This window comes from Dendrobates tinctorius, unplaced genomic scaffold (assembly GCF_039654945.1).
Source record: "Dendrobates tinctorius isolate UK_male_01 unplaced genomic scaffold, ASM3965494v1 ptg000305l, whole genome shotgun sequence".
In the NCBI taxonomy this organism is placed as follows: domain Eukaryota; kingdom Metazoa; phylum Chordata; class Amphibia; order Anura; family Dendrobatidae; genus Dendrobates; species Dendrobates tinctorius.
This window is the reverse complement of record NW_027361972.1, coordinates 416112-433707: the sequence shown is the minus strand read 5'-3', so window position 1 is coordinate 433707 and position 17596 is coordinate 416112. Positions and strand designations below refer to the sequence as shown.

General features: G+C 48.1%; 2 long non-coding RNA genes across 3 annotated transcripts; both read left to right on the top strand.

Annotated features, from left to right (window-relative positions):
- The first annotated feature begins 14723 nt into the window (after positions 1–14723).
- Positions 14724–15979, top strand: LOC141073541 (uncharacterized). 2 transcript variants are annotated; one of them, XR_012226991.1, is made up of 3 exons: positions 14724–14929; positions 15556–15705; positions 15835–15979. It is a non-coding gene; the product is annotated as an uncharacterized lncRNA (long non-coding RNA). The 2 variants fall into 2 exon arrangements; XR_012226990.1 differs by lacking the exon at positions 14724–14929 and adding an exon at positions 14955–15450.
- A 320-nt stretch (positions 15980–16299) lies between these two features.
- Positions 16300–16671, top strand: LOC141073544 (uncharacterized). Its single transcript, XR_012226992.1, has 2 exons — positions 16300–16401; positions 16600–16671. It is a non-coding gene; the product is annotated as an uncharacterized lncRNA (long non-coding RNA).
- Positions 16672–17596: the final 925 nt, after the last annotated feature.

The window sequence follows — 17596 nt, the reverse complement described above, 5'->3', positions numbered from 1 at the left end:
ACACCCCTATCCGTAATCCTAACCCAAACACAACCCTAACCCTAATCACAACCCTAATCCCAACCCTAACCATCCCCCCAACCCTAGCCCCAACCCTAATCCTAGCCCCAACCTTAACTTTAGCCCCAACCCTAACCCTAACTTTAGCCTCAACCCTATCCCTAACTTTAGTCCCAAACCTAACCCTAACTTTAGTCCCAATCCTAAGCCTAACTTCAGCACCAACCCTAACCCTAACTTTAGCCCAACTCACTAGCCCAACTCTAACTCAAGTGGGAAAATGGGGGGATGCAGGAGGGTCCAGGGACACCGGGAAGTTCCTGGTGGGGGAATCAAGGACCCTATTTCTCTCTCCTCTGATGTGCGATTACATCAGATGAGAGAGAAATTAAATGGAAAATCTGACTTTTTTTCTACAGTCACCATTATACCGTTAATAACGGCGATTGCAACACCAGAGTTGGTAAAATCCGACCCAAATCATGTTCTCGGGGGTCTTGGCTACCCCAGGTAGCTGAAACCATGGATAAATTCTGACTTTGGGGGGCGCTATACACTTATTCCTCAGCAACGGCGCTGTGGTTTAAGTACCCTTAACTGCCACAGTTAAAAGGCATGTCAGCGGTCATTAAGGGGTTAAGAAGCCCTCCTACTCTGCACTCATTACCTGTATTAATTGCTCTTGTTTGAATTTAACTGTATAAAAGACACCTGTCTACACAATCAATCACATTCCAACCTCTCCACCATGGCAAAGACCAAAGAGCTGTGTAGGGACACCAGGGACAAAATTGTAGACCTGCACAAGGCTGGGATGGGCTACAGGACAATAGGAAGCCATAATGATCATGCCACATGTATGCAACATACAAATCAAGAAGTGCTTACATTCAGCGCAAAATAAAATGGAGCACTTTATTTTTGAATATTTAAAGCAATACATAAAAGAGAAAACATTAATGACATAAAAAGGTGCCTCAAACCAACAAACACACGGAGGGCAGTTGCAGCAAATTCCTAGTAGTTGTAAAACAAATGACTATATATAAATCCTAATTGTTCCCGTGTTCAGCCGTCGTGCATAAAGAGAGATGTTATATATAATCGGGTAAACATGCCGCACTATAATATCCCGCTATCTGCATGGAAGCCAACTGTCGCCAATGGAATCAGGGGAGGGTGAACAATCGCACCCCTCACGGGAGTAAATAATGTGGCCAGAGTGCCTGGACAGCAGTGTGTCCCCAATCACCAATCCTTGAGGCCTGGGAATGATAAACTCTGTAGACACAGTGTTTGCCGGTGTGATATGAGATATAACTAATGTATAAGGTACGCCGCCTATGCCGGGAGACACTGCTGTGGGAAAGTTCCCATCAGAGGATAACTACTCATAGAGGTGACATCACAAAATGACAGCAAGGCAATGTAGAAGTAATCGGGAGTGCACTGGTATATATATATAAAGACTGGTAAAGCTAGGAGATGTACATATTACCTGTATGGGTCAAAGCTGACACATGGGTAATGGCTGCATGCTGCCTCCCATAACCCCGATGCACGTTTCACTAGTGCTTCTTCCTGGGGGCATGCCTGAGTGGGAAGCAATATCGCTATAAAAGCAGCCTCCAGCCAATGGAGACAGTTGAGGTGGTCTATCGGGGACCCGCCCACTGACATACAACACATGTCCATTTCATTGTGTGCACATTCTATACTGTCAGTGTCGCTGACAAACCGCCCACATGATTGCACCACTGGAATATAGGAGTGAACACAGGGTAACCGCACATTCTACCTATAAGGGTAACCCGCTGTCAATGTGCCGTATGTGGTGATCACATGATCCCACGAGGAGGGACGTTATCCGATTAAGGATAATTCGAACGTTTTGCGCTAGTTTACGCTTCTACTGGTCAATGTTACTATGTGAAAACACCTCATTCCCTTTACACCAGCGTGAGGGAAGTGAAAGACTAGGTGAATACAACAACACTGATGAAACATCACACGTGTGCACAAAGAAAAACATGTCACACAAAACAGACAGCTCTGACTTGTTATGGAAGCCTAGAGGGCACTTGGCTTCAGTGTCTAAAATCCATTTGGATTCTCTTGACAGAAGCAATTTATTGCTATTGCCTCCTCTTAGTGGATTTTCTACATGCTCAATATTTGCAAATTTTAACCCATTAGGATCTGCATTGTGCAATCATGTATGTGTTTGATGAATCTCACTGACCCTTTCATTGTAGTGATAGAATGGAAATGTTCCCTGAAGCGTGTGCATAGTGGCCTAATTCCGATATAGTAGAAGTGACAAGGGCATAAAATTGCATATACCACGTAATTCGTACGAAACGTGATGAAATCTTTTATTATAGGCGTAATTTTACCTAATTTTAAAACCTTCCCTGTAATCTGCAGCCGACAGAATGAACAATGTCCACAACAAAAATTCCCTATTGGTTTACTATCTGTTCGCCATGTAGATGTTTCTATATCAGCTGTAAGTCTTTTTCTCACTGGTAGGTCGCCAATATTTTTGTTTCTTCTATAAGTAACTCACGGTTTATTCTGAGCTACAGTACTAAGGTCTCGGTCACTTTCCAATAAATGACAGTTTTTTCTGATCGCATTCTTTATCAAACTCATATTTGGCTTATTTCTAAAAATAAAAATAAATCTCTGTTTTCTTTTAATCCTATGTAATATAGCTAAAGGAACAAAAAAAGCGCAATAGGGTCTTATCCGGGTTATTGCAGAAAAAATAAATTAGAATTTACTCACCCTTTTTAGGAGAGATTAAAGCATGTAGGATCAGTAATCTGCTTGCTGCACGTCCAAAGGTCAACTCTGCGACCGCTTCAAACATCAGATTTCGGAATAAATTCTTGGACTTTTGTGCGCTACCAGATAAAATCACTAATCCAGTGTTTAGGAGAAAGATTAATCCATTTATTTCCCAAAGCGTTTCGAAATGTATACCATTTCTTCTTCATCCCCTGAAGAAGAAATGGTATACATTTCGAAAAGCGTTGGGAAATAAATGGATTAATCTTTCTCCTAAACACTGGATTAGTGATTTTATCTGGTAGCGCACAAAAGTCCAAGAATTTATTCCGAAATCTGATGTTCTTTTAATCCTATCAGTCCTTGGCTTTTTTATTAATTCTGCGTGCGTTTTTTCTTTAGCTCTATTATGTGCCTCTTTCAGTAATGTTGAAGGGTAACCCCGAGCTCTAAAGTTTTTTGTGAGCTCTATTGCTTGAGTTTCACAACCTGCATCACTGCTGTTGAGTCGTCTTAGGCCGGGGTCACACTTGTGAGTGTGACGCATGAAACTCGCACGAGTCTGTCGCATCAATACCCGGCACTGCCGCCGGCACTACCACCCCCGGGTTAGCCCCCCCTTAGTGAGAATTTGGGTAAAAAATGATTACATTCATTAGATCTTTGTTAGATCCGGTTTGATCAACCAAAACTAACGTTAGATCACCCCTACAAAATGAGATATTTACGATCTTTTCCAGGGGGGGCTAACCCGTAGCTAGCCCCCCAACCATGAAATTTGCCGTTTTTTGGATGGATTATGATAGATATTCGTTAGATCCGGTTTGATCAGCAAAAATTAACGTTAGATCTCCTTTCGTTCCCGAGATATTGGGGGTGTCAGGTGGGGGGTTAGGTACGGGTTAGCCCCCCCTAATTTGAAATTTGCTGTTTTTTGGATGGATTCTGATAGATATTCGTTAGATCCGGTTTGATCAGCAAAAATTAACGTTAGATCTCCTGTTGTTCCCGAGATAGTTCCGATCTTTATCTGGGGGGGGGGGGGCTAACCCGTAGCTGTCTGAATGCAAAATCCTACAGAGACAAGTAGCGGCTTGGAAAATTCATTGTGGCGGTCTGGACTAGAAATAGGAAAAGCAAATGACCCCAGTAACAGCAAACGTCGCATGTGACCACTGGATATAAGGCCTCTTTCACATGATCTTAGTTTTGTCGTGTAATACGCTGTTTTTCACGCATGTGTATTTCACGATGAAATGTACCCATTGAAACCGATGCGTTTATTCTCATATGCGTTATTTTGATGCATACGCAAATGCATGTAAAAAAAATAATTACAGGATGTTCTATTTTGTAGCATATTACACGATTAGCCATTAATACAAATCACTGGGATGTGTGAAATATGACGGGAAATGCGCAGTGACAACGCTGCATTTTTAACGCGCGCAATACGCATATGATCATGTGAAAGAGGCCTAAAGGTAACATAACCACTAGTGCGGTCTGCGGAGCGCCCGTGTAGCTAGTTTCTGCCTATCTATGGTCACTGTATAGGAGTAATATTGGTCTTTGCATGGTGTTTTATTCAGTCACAGTATGGCGGTATTATTTCATTACTACGTTGGTGTAACTCTCATCAGAGTGGGGGCAAGTAGGAAATCTTGGGTGAGTTCCCACATTTTTTTCCCAGAACTTGACCCCTGGTAGTGGCTGATCTGTAATCCAATGTGAGCATGTGATGTATGGTGCTGAAGGGGTTCCCCGGGATTTTCCCAGGCTGCAGAACGCTGGTGGGGTGACGTCACCCTGCCAGCGGGAAAGCTCAGGGAATCCTTACAGTGCCACAACAGAGGGATGCCGGTGAGCAGTGCTCCCCTGCACATCGTCCTCCCGCTTCGCTGCAGCGGCACCGGTACTCATGGCCTCCCTTGCTGTCCTGTGGGTCTTGTACTGCAGGGCTCGTCTGTGGTTCCCTGGCGTTTCCCCGGCATAGGACACTGGAGGGGCGATGTCACCCCGCCAGCAGGAGACACCAAGGAACCCCTGCAGTACCACATTCAGAGTTTAATTTTGGCTCAGACAAAACAGGTGTCATATTTAAGCAGTGTGAACTTAGCCTACGTCAGCAGATAAACGTTGATATGCCTCTATGACATATCAAAAGTTACCTGAAAGCTAAATACAGGGCAGGAAATGCAACAGGTGGCATAGCGGCGGAACAGAGGAGCGCAGCATGATGGAGCCGATCACATGCTCATCCGCTCCCTAAGCACTGCATGATGCCACTGAAAACCACATGTGGAAAAACCCGGTGGGGCAATGGCTTGAAAACCCACTTCGCTCCTTTTACATTTGCATGTAGTTTTATCAACACCATGTCTCCACTTTTGGGTGATTTTGATCCCGCCCTCTGTTTGACCCTGTGTGTGACCCTTTTCTTTGGATGTTCAGCTTCACTTCAGTCATAAGAGCAGAGAAACACATCCTCGTACAAGTGTGATCACTAAATGTGAAGGTCGGGATTGATTTCCTATGTATGGCATATTTCTATGCAGGAAGGTCTGATCTGCTGTGTGTATGGATCTGCAGGTCAGTGTGTGCAGATATGGATGGCAGCAGGAGAATGGATGTACAGAGCTGTGTGTTAGGAAATTAAATCCCACTTTAAGCACATAAGTGCACAATAGGAAAATGTGCCAAGTAGCTGCCACCAGTCCTTTACTTCAAGCCTCCCCATTACGTTATTTGTGTTGGCCAATTTATTCATATATAGGATATTAGTCATTCACACGAGTGTAGAATGCTTCACTGAAATGCTGAGAACTGGCAGCAGAGCTGGGCTAGTGACCACATGACCGGCCTAGTCGTGCTATTAGATAGCTGGCATGCGCCCAGTTCCGGGCGCCGCAGCACCCAGACGGCACCTCGGAGTGGAGCGCCACTGGTGTCATTATTCTGTGTGTCTGCAGGACAATACAGGCCTGCTGACAGCTGCATAGGGCAGCATTAGGTGGAAGATTCCCTTTAAGCACACCAACATATATAAATCCAAAAGAGAAAGAAGCATGATGCCCACTAAAGAGGCATTCCCAGCCTGATGGGTGTGCAGAGGCATGCCGTCTGAGGCAGCTAATTATCTGTCTCCTCCTCCAGCTTCTGTGTTCAGATGGCGGACATCATCCAGGATACTTGATGATCTCCCCTGCTGTTCACTTCCATGCAGGCTCATGTGCAGATTGCAAGTACACGAGAGTGTGCCAGACGTCAGCGATCCGACCACCTCCAGCTCATGAACCAGAGGAGGTGCCAGAGAAATGAGAGTCGGCGGCCTGAAACTGCATTGAAAATTATTAATTCTCTGAGGGGCAGACGACAGGCCGTGCTCTGACCGTCAGTGAGTGACGGCAAGAATAAGGCTGCTAGCAGCATAATCTCCCCACTACTTTCCCACCCAGTCTTACAATGACATGACGGGACGGTGAAGTAGTGGGGAGACAAAAAATTGTAATGATGGTCCCATTCACTCTGAATCGGACTATCACCTCACCTTTTTTTCTTTCCTGCCATGATGGCAGTCATTGATGGGGAAAAATTGTGAGCATGGACACAGCGTTAAAGAGTATCTGAACCTTTACTCTATATTCTGTCATGCTGTGTCTGATGCCCACAGCATGACAGAAAACTGTGTGCAGCTGTGCTCCAGGCCTCCTGCAGCCCGCAGTGCTGCTGCAAACGCAACGTCCCCGCTCCTCCCACCGCCAGAGCCAGGAATCGCTTGACTGATCTGGCAAAATGCTAAATGAGTCAAGGTCCTCGCGCCGGGGGCAGGCAAGGCCACTTCCTGGAATGAAGGCCACACCCCCTGCAACATCACATGATGCAGCAGACTGCTGCGTCACGTGACGTCGGCTCTTGGCCCGTTCAATGGCTGTGGGTGGGCGGGCTTCAGCGGCGGTGGCGTTATGCCTAATGACCTGGTTCATCACCAGGTCATTGAAGGTTTCCACTCACCAGATTCGGCGGGGGTAGGGGGTCCCCCGACCGGTGCAGCGGCATTGGTGGACAGATGTCCCGCCGCACTGCCGCACATAACTTACTGTCATGCTGTGGCCAGCAGCCACAGCATGACAGAATTAAAAATAAATAAATAAAAAAAAAAAACGTTGCGGTACCCTTTAAACAAAATCTATTTTTTGATGACAGTTCAACTTTACAAATGAAATTCCAACCAAAACACTGAGATGTCCATGGTGTATTGGCGATTAAGTAGGATCACTTTCCATGTTACATGCATGAAAGATGTATATCTTCGTACCGTGTTAGCCAGTAGATAGAAAAATATTCAGGATTGAGAGTCCTCAGTAGTTGATACCTTTAGCCATTAAAAGGTATCAACTACTGAGGACTCTCAATCCTGAATATTTTTCATGTTACATGCAATAATGTTTACAGACAATACATGTAATACAAGTAACAACCCTCACATACCCCCATCTTAAGCAATAATGCCCCCAAAGTCAGTAATGTCGCCTTCGCTTTGCTCTCCTGTGTGTCCTGAGTCCCACTCCTCACCACCTGCTGCACAGCAATATGACTGACATGGCAGCAGGAGCGAGTGGCTGCATGGAGCTCATCATCCCGCCACCTGCAGGAGGGCTGCGGCTGTCTGATCCGACATCTGCAGTCTGGGTCCGGACGCTTAGGAGGCAGTGACACACCGCAGCGCTTGCCAAGCTCCTCACAGGCTGAGCACACTACAGCCTCTACTAGGAGCTAAGCCGGCCTCGGAGGAGCGCTCTGACCACCACACACTTCTTTCTATCCAAAGACGGTTCCTCCATTCCGAAGTAGGGTTTTTGTATGAGTGAAGAAAAACTAAAAGGGAAATGGAGATAAATTTATTGAAATGTTTAATCTCCTAGAATGCCAATAATAATTTACAATAAATATTCACGAAAGATGTAGGCTGTATCCAAAGAAGAGAAGGACTGAAAATTCCCATGAGTGCAAAGTAACTCAAACAAAGGAAAGAAGAATAAGAACAGTAACACCCCGGTGTTGGGGTGAAGGAGAACAGTAACACCCTGGTGTTGGGGTGAAGGAGAACAGGAACGCCCCGGTGTTGGGGTGAAGGAGAACAGGAACGCCCCGGTGTTGGGGTGAAGGAGAACAGGAACGCCCCGGTGTTGGGGTGTTAGTGTTCTTCTTTGTTTTGTTTGAGTTACTTTGCACTCATGGGAATTTTCAGTCCTTCTCTTCTTCAGATACAGCCTACATCTTTTGTGAATATGTATTGTAAATTATTATTGGTATTCTATGAGATTAAACATTTGAATAAATTTATATTGAGTCACATTAGTAATTCTCTTTGTTTTTTGTGTAAGTCAAACCCCGATAACTCAGGAACTCCGTCTAGATGTTAAAATGTAGGTGTTCTATTTATATTACAGGGATTTTCAGTCCTAAACTTTCAGGTTTTCACTGTTAAATATCTATTTCTGTAAGGTATTACTTTTACTTGTGTTTTTGTACTAATAAGATTTATTTGTTTGATAATTAAATTGATTAAAAATGAGACCACATGAGGAGTTTTTGTTTAGTCTATGTACAGGCTTTTTTAACCCCTTGACGACCGCCCATTGACTTTTGCCGACGGGGCTAGCCGGGCCTTATTCATCCGCCATAGAGTTTTCATGTCGGGCGGGGAATGGCAGCCCCAGCTTGCCCCGTCAGCAATCGCAGGATCCCAGCTGTCCTACCGTCAGCTGGGATCCCAACCCCCAAAAATTAAATATTTTAATATTTATTCCACACGGTAAACGCCATAAAAAATAAAAAAAGCCATAATTTCTATTTTTTTCACTGTTTGAGTCACAAAAAAAGGCATAAAACGCGATTAAAAAAATCGGATATACCCCAAAATGGTCCGAATAAAAGCTACAACTCTTCCCACAAAAAATGAGGCATCCCACAGCTCCGTAGTCAGACAAATAAAAGCGCTACGGGGCTGCGCATGCGGCGAGACCAAATCCTCTCCAATTATTTAAAAAAAAAACATTTTACTTTTTAAAAGTAGTAAAAAAAAAAAAAAATTACATAAATTTGGTTTCGGTGTGTCTGACCTGACACGGAGAATAAAGTTATTCTGCTATTTTTACCGCACGGGAAACTAACTAAAAATAAAACTCAAAAAACATTAGCGCAATTAATTTTTTTAAAATTTTCTCTCTCCTAAAAAATAAATAAAAGTTATACAAAACATTATTTGCACTCCAAAGTGGTGCCAAGGAAAAATACAACTTGCTAGCTATGCAAAAAACAAGCCACCTGTACTTTGAAATTTGCCGGTTTTTAAATGGATTCTGATAGATATTCGTTAGATCCGTTTGAGCAGCGGCGACTTCGGCGGAGGCCAGTTGTGGGCAGCATCAGGACTTCACTGGCGATGTGTCGCAGCGAGGAAATTTTTGCTGATCAAACCGGATCTAACGAATATCTATCAGAATCCATCCAAAAAACAGCAAATTTCAAAGTTGGGGGGGCTAACCTGTACCTAACCCCCCACCTGACACCCCCAATATCTCGAGAACAAAAGGAGATCTAACGTTAATTTTTGCTGATCAAACCGGATCTAACGAATATCTATCAGAATCCATCCAAAAAATGGCAAATTTCAAATTAGGGGGGGCTAACCCGTACCTAACCCCCCACCTGACACCCCCAATATCTCGGGAACGAAAGGAGATCTAACGTTAATATTTGCTGATCAAACCGGATCTAACGAATATCTATCAGAATCCATCCAAAAAACGGCAAATTTCAAATTAGGGGGGCTAACCCGTACCTAACCCCCCACCTGACACCCCCAATATCTCGGGAACGAAAGGAGATCTAATGTTAATTTTTGCTGATCAAACCGGATCTAACGAATATCTATCAGAATCCATCCAAAAAACAGCAAATTTCAAATTAGGGGGGCTAACCCGTACCTAACCCCCCACCTGACACCCCCAATATCTCGGGAACGAAAGGAGATCTAACGTTAATTTTTGCTGATCAAACCGGATCTAACGAATATCTATCAGAATCCATCCAAAAACAGCAAATTTCAAAGTTGGGGGGGCTAACCTGTACCTAACCCCCCACCTGACACCCCCAATATCTCGAGAACAAAAGGAGATCTAACGTTAATTTTTGCTGATCAAACCGGATCTAACGAATATCTATCAGAATCCATCCAAAAAATGGCAAATTTCAAATTAGGGGGGGCTAACCCGTACCTAACCCCCCACCTGACACCCCCAATATCTCGGGAACGAAAGGAGATCTAACGTTAATTTTTGCTGATCAAACCGGATCTAACGAATATCTATCAGAATCCATCCAAAAAATGGCAAATTTCAAATTAGGGGGGGCTAACCCGTACCTAACCCCCCACCTGACACCCCCAATATCTCGGGAACGAAAGGAGATCTAACGTTAATTTTTGCTGATCAAACCGGATCTAACGAATATCTATCAGAATCCATCCAAAAAACGGCAAATTTCAAATTAGGGGGGCTAACCCGTACCTAACCCCCCACCTGACACCCCCAATATCTCGGGAACGAAAGGAGATCAAACGTTAATTTTTGCTGATCAAACCGGATCTAACGAATATCTATCAGAATCCATCCAAAAAACGGCAAATTTTAACCCCCCACCTGACACCCCCCATATCTCGGGAACGAAAGGAGATCAAACGTTAATTTTTGCTGATCAAACCGGATCTAACGAATATCTATCAGAATCCATCCAAAAAATGGCAAATTTCAAATTAGGGGGGGGCTAACCCGTACCTAACCCCCCACCTGACACCCCAAATATCTCGGGAACGAAAGGAGATCAAACGTTAATTTTTGCTGATCAAACCGGATCTAACGAATATCTATCGGAATCCATCCAAAAAACTGCAAATTTCAAATTAGGGGGGCTAACCCCCCACCGGCCCCCCCCCCAATATCTCGGGAACGAAAGGAGATCTAACGTTAATTTTTGCTGATCAAACCGGATCTAACGAATATCTATCTGAATCCATCCAAAAAACGGCAAATTTCATAGTTGGGGGGGCTAGCTACGGGTTAGCCCCCCCTGGAAAAGATCGTAAATATCTCATTTTGTAGGGGTGATCTAACGTTAGTTTTGGTGGATCAAACCGGATCTAACGAATGTAATCATTTTTTACCCAAATTCTAACCCGGGGGTGGTATATACAGTGTACACAGAGGGGTCTGTGACTGAAGATGGTGGTATACAGAGTACACACACGGCTCCGCTCCGTACACCTAGTACACACACGGCTCCGCTCCGTACACCTCGTACACACATGGCTCCACTCCGTACACCTCGTACACACGCAGCTCCTCTCCGTACATCTTGTGCACACGCGGCTCCGCTCTGTACACTTCGTGCACACACGGCTCCGCTCCGTACACCTCCATTTTACTCTGTGAAATTGAAAAATTGGATTCTAAAACATTACACCTCGTACATGCAGCTCTGCTCCGTACACCTCGTACACACAGGGCTCCGCTCCGTACACCTCGTACACACGCGGCTCCGCTCCGTACACCTCGAACACAAGCGACTCCGCTTCGTACACCTCAAACACAAGCGACTCCGCTTCGTACACCTCAAACACACGCGGCTCCGCTACGTACACCTCGTACACACACGGCTCCGCTCCGTACACCTCGTACACGCGGCTCTGCTCCGTACATCTCGCACACACAGGGCTCCGCTCCGTACACCTCAAACACACGCGGCTCCGCTCCGTAAACCTCGTACACACACGGCTCCGCTCCGTACACCTCGTACACACACGGCTCCGCTCCGTACACCTCGTACACACGTGGCTCCGCTCCGTACACCTCGCACACACGGCTCCGCTCCGTACACCTCGTACACACACGGCTCCGCTCCGTACACCTCGTACACACACGGCTCCGCTCCATACACCTCGTACACACGCGGCTCCGCTCCATACACCCCGTACACACACGGCTCCGCTCCGTACACCTCGTACACACACGTGGCTCCGCTCCGTACACCTCGTGCACACAGGGCTCCGCTCCGTACACCTCGTGCACACAGGGCTCCGCTCCGTACACCTCGTACACACACGGCTCCGCTCCGTACACCTCGTACACACACAGCTCCGCTCCGTACACCTCGTACACACGGCTCCGCTCCGTACACCTCTTACACACACGGCTCCGCTCCGTACACCTCTTACACACACGGCTCCGCTCCGTACACCTCGTGCACACAGGGCTCCGCTCCGTACACCTCGTACACACACGGCTCCGCTCCGTACACCTCGTACACACGCGGCTCCGCTCTGTACACCTCGTACACACGCGGCTCCGCTCCGTACACCTCGTACACACACGGCTCCGCTCCATACACCCCGTACACACACGGCTCCGCTCCGTACACCTCGTACACACACGCGGCTCCGCTCCGTACACCTCGTACACACGCGGCTCCGCTCCATACACCCCGTACACACACGGCTCCGCTCCGTACACCTCGTACACACACGTGGCTTCGCTCCGTACACCTCGTGCACACAGGGCTCCGCTCCGTACACCTCGTGCACACAGGGCTCCGCTCCGTACACCTCGTACACACACGGCTCCGCTCCGTACACCTCGTACACACACGGCTCCGCTCCGTACACCTCGTACACACACGGCTCCGCTCCGTACACCTCGTACACACGGCTCCGCTCCGTACACCTCGTACACACACGGCTCTGCTCCGTACACCTCGTACACACATGGATCCGCTCCGTACACCACGTACACACACGGCTCCGCTCCGTACACCTCTTACACACGCGGCTCCGCTCCGTACACCTCATACACACACGGCTCCGCTCCGTACACCTCTTACACACACAGCTCCGCTCCGTACACCTCATACACACACAGCTCCGCTCCGTACACCTCGTACACACACGGCTCCGCTCCATACACCCCGTACACACACGGCTCCGCTCCGTACACCTCGTACACACACGCGGCTCCGCTCCGTACACCTCGTACACACGCGGCTCCGCTCCATACACCCCGTACACACACGGCTCCGCTCCGTACACCTCGTACACACACGTGGCTTCGCTCCGTACACCTCGTGCACACAGGGCTCCGCTCCGTACACCTCGTGCACACAGGGCTCCGCTCCGTACACCTCGTACACACACGGCTCCGCTCCGTACACCTCGTACACACACGGCTCCGCTCCGTACACCTCGTACACACACGGCTCCGCTCCGTACACCTCGTACACACGGCTCCGCTCCGTACACCTTGTACACACACGGCTCTGCTCCGTACACCTCGTACACACACGGATCCGCTCCGTACACCACGTACACACACGGCTCCGCTCCGTACACCTCTTACACACGCGGCTCCGCTCCGTACACCTCATACACACACGGCTCCGCTCCGTACACCTCGTACACACAGGGCTCCGCTCCGTACACCTCGTTCACACACGGCTCCGCTCCGTACACCTCATACACACACAGCTCCGCTCCGTACACCTCGTTCACACACGGCTCCGCTCCGTACACCTCATACACACACAGCTCCGCTCCGTACACCTCGTGCACACAGGGCTCCGCTCCGTACACCTCGTACACACACGGCTCCGCTCCGTACACCTCGTACACACACGGCTCCGATCCGTACACCTCGTACACACACGGCTCCGCTCCGTACACCTCGTACACACGGCTCCGCTCCGTACACCTCGTACACACACGGCTCTGCTCCGTACACCTCGTACACACATGGATCCGCTCCGTACACCACGTACACACACGGCTCCGCTCCGTACACCTCTTACACACGCGGCTCCGCTCCGTACACCTCATACACACACGGCTCCGCTCCGTACACCTCGTACACACAGGGCTCCGCTCCGTACACCTCATACACACGCGGCTCCGCTCCGTACACCTCGTTCACACACGGCTCCGCTCCGTACACCTCATACACACGCGGCTCCGCTCCGTACACCTCGTACACACACGGCTCCGCTCCGTACACCTCATACACACGCGGCTCCGCTCCGTACACCTCGTTCACACACGGCTCCGCTCCGTACACCTCATACACACGCGGCTCCGCTCCGTACACCTCGTTCACACACGGCTCCGCTCCGTACACCTCATACACACACAGCTCCGCTCCGTACACCTCGTACACACACGGCTCCGCTCCGTACACCTCATACACACGCGGCTCCGCTCCGTACACCTCGTACACACACGGCTCCGCTCCGTACACCTCATACACACGCGGCTCCGCTCCGTACACCTCGTTCACACACGGCTCCGCTCCGTACACCTCATACACACACAGCTCCGCTCCGTACACCTCGTACACACACGGCTCCGCTCCGTACACCTCATACACACGCGGCTCCGCTCCGTACACCTCGTTCACACACGGCTCCGCTCCGTACACCTCGTTCACACACGGCTCCGCTCCGTACACCTCATACACACACAGCTCCGCTCCGTACACCTCGTTCACACACGGCTCCGCTCCGTACACCTCATACACACACAGCTCCGCTCCGTACACCTCGTACACACGCGGCTCTGCTCCGTACACCTCGTACACACACAGTTCTGCTCCGTACACCTCATACACACACGGCTCCGCTCCGTACACCTCGTACACACACGGCTCCGCTCCGTACACCTTGTACACACACGGCTCTGCTACATCCACCCTGTAAACCCCTCCTGACCCCACATAAACTTCCCCTCATCCAGCACCACGACAACCAGCACAGCAGAGTCCTGCACACACTGAGGCCCCTGATCATGTGACCCCCTGACTCCTCCCCTCCTGTGACCTCATCACAGGTCCTGTGCGCACAGAGCAGCTGTAGAAATCTCCGGCCTCGGGGGTCTCACCAGACTTCGCTCTTTTCTTGCAGGGGCCGCAGTGGATTTCATCCTGGATCCATAGAGCTGAATAGAGGAGCGATGTTCCTTCACTCTGATGGGAATTGATGGTGACGTTTGTCCAACGTCCACGTTACCGAGTAAATCCCCCCAGGACTGCAGCCGGTAAAGACCCCGATATCCACAGGTGTCCCCTCTAATTGGGGGAAAGGGATAGAAAAGCCTCTTATCCCGAGGGGAAACCCTGTACATGGAGACATCGGCCTCAGATCTCTCCTGTCCTGTTCTTCCAGAAAAGCCTCAAACTTCTGTGTGTGACTCAGAGCTGAGATCTAACGGGAGAGAAGATTCCAGTGCGGGGAAGACGGGAAACCTTCATATAGACGGCCGGTGGGGATGGAGGCAGTGACCGACTCTGGCCACATCTGTCTCTAGAGCCGCAGTAGAAGATGAAGATGTCGTCCTCATCATGAAGGAGTTATTTCTCATGTCGCGTGTAATGAATATCTCCTGCAGTATTGCTAATGCTGATTCCAGTGTCGGTAATGAGACGAGAATTAGCGTTATGGAAGATGAGTCTATGAGGAACGTGTTCAGCTGCCGACTCCGAGGAGGAAACTGCTTGTTGTCTGTGGCCTAAATATATAGGTTTTATTAGTAGATGTCAGGGAAGAAAACTAAACCCTGTAAGATAATAAATCTCCTCATATGTTTCCCTTATTGTCTCCAGTAATTGTATTATTACACCGGATTCTTATGATGTTACATCGGATCATCGTCTTCTCATTCAGGTCTCTACAATATCGGATCCTCTCAGTGAAGATCTTCTACAGAAGAGAATTTTCCTGATTTACCCATCAAGGATGGATATGGACAGAGACAAGATGGCGGAGAGGATGTTACACCTCACCCTAGAGATCCTCTTCCGTCTCACTGGAGAGGTGAGAGATTCTGATGACGTCACATTACATCATTCTTATCTATGGGAATAACAGATGGACAGAACTGGAGAGGTGAGGACTCTGGAAATGTCTGTAGTGAGATTTATTAATGTGTCTCTCCATAACCAGGATTACACAGTGGTGAAGAAGACCTCTAGTGATCGCTGTAAGGACCCTGTGTCTGAGGGATGGGGAAGACCCCTGAGCCCAATCACGGGGCCTCCACCTCACCCCCTGACCCATGAGGACATCAATGACCAGAAGATCCTAGAACTCACCTACAAGATGACTGAGCTGCTGACTGGAGAGGTGACACTGCTGGGAATGCTGGGACATTATACAGTAACACTATGAAGGGATCGGGGGATGACGGTATCATTGTATGTGTCAGGTTCCTATAAGGTGTCAGGATGTCGCTGTCTATTTCTCCATGGAGGAGTGGGAGTATTTAGAAGGACACAGAGATCTGTACAAGAACGTCATAATGGAGGTTCCCCAGCCCCTCACATCTCCAGGTAATAGACAGGACTAAATACACACGGCCTATAATTATCTGTATGTAGAGAATGAATTCAGTCCCTGTGTGTGTTTCCTCCAGATCTATCCAGTAAGAGGACAACACCAGAGAGATGTCCCCGTCCTCTTCTTCCACAGGACTGTAACCAAGAAGATCCCAGTGCTCCTCAGGATCATCAGGTAGATGGAGAGAAGGTGTCAGGAGATCTCCCCTATGATGTGTAGACGGCTGTGAAGGTCTTGTGCTCAGTCTTGTTTTATCCACCAGTATTATATGTTTTATACTTGTGTAATGAGAACGGTGGAGATGGCAGGATTAGAGCTGATCATAGATGGGACTTCTCCATCTGTCTGTGACTTTTACAATATTTGTTTCAGGGTGAAGATATGACCCATATTAATACTACAGAGACATATGTGAGGGGTGATGAGCGGTGTAAAGAGGAGATTCCCACATATGACTACCCAGGTGAGTAGTAACCACTGAATGCAGAGAAGTCACAGATTCCTCTCAGTCACCGGCTGTGGCTGCTTTATCGGTGGTGTAGTCCGGCTGTATTACCATGATCACCATTTTGCCTCTAGACCACAATATTTTCCTCCACCCAAAACTGTTCTAATGACTTTGGGCATTGAAAGCCCTTTTCTATAGAACTTACAACCTGGAGGATCCACCTACCCCCTGGGATTAGTGTGAGGGTGATCCCTTAAAGCAAGATCTCTATGATTGCTTGTACCTGACCCAATAAAGGCCGAGTGCGCACTTAAAGAGTCACACTGAACACAGAGTTAGATGTCTACTCCTTTCTCAGCAAAGACTTGCATACAACTGAAGTTTATTCTCAAGACAAAGAGACAGGAGATGGGTGTCACACAATCTCCTGAGTAGCCAGTGTCAGTCTATGATACGTCCATTTCAGCTTCACTTCCATATATGGTATCCAGTATCTCAGCTTCTGCATTCCAAGGATTCCTTCCAGGGTGTTGTCTGAAGACACAGACGCCATCTTGGTACACCATATATGAACTGACTTATGTAAGGGTTAATAATTTCATCAGCCATTCTCTCCTTCACATTAGGAGACGCTGACCGTTACCTGCCCAGATCTGTAACTATAAAGCCAATTGACAGCGTACGTAGAATGTGCTGACAAGATAGAAAATCACTTGGAGAAAAATCTTATGCTGGGCCTGTAAGAGAAAGCGGAGGGTAATGATGCTGTTGGCTTCCTAGATCCCTGAGATCTTATCGGATGACTCTTCTCTCCCTTCTGTGCTGCTGAATGTCTCATGGTCCCTACAAGACCAGGTCCAGTCTTTCTGGCCAAACTTCCCTTTTATGAGCGACAACAGTAAATGTGCAGTGAGGCCAAGT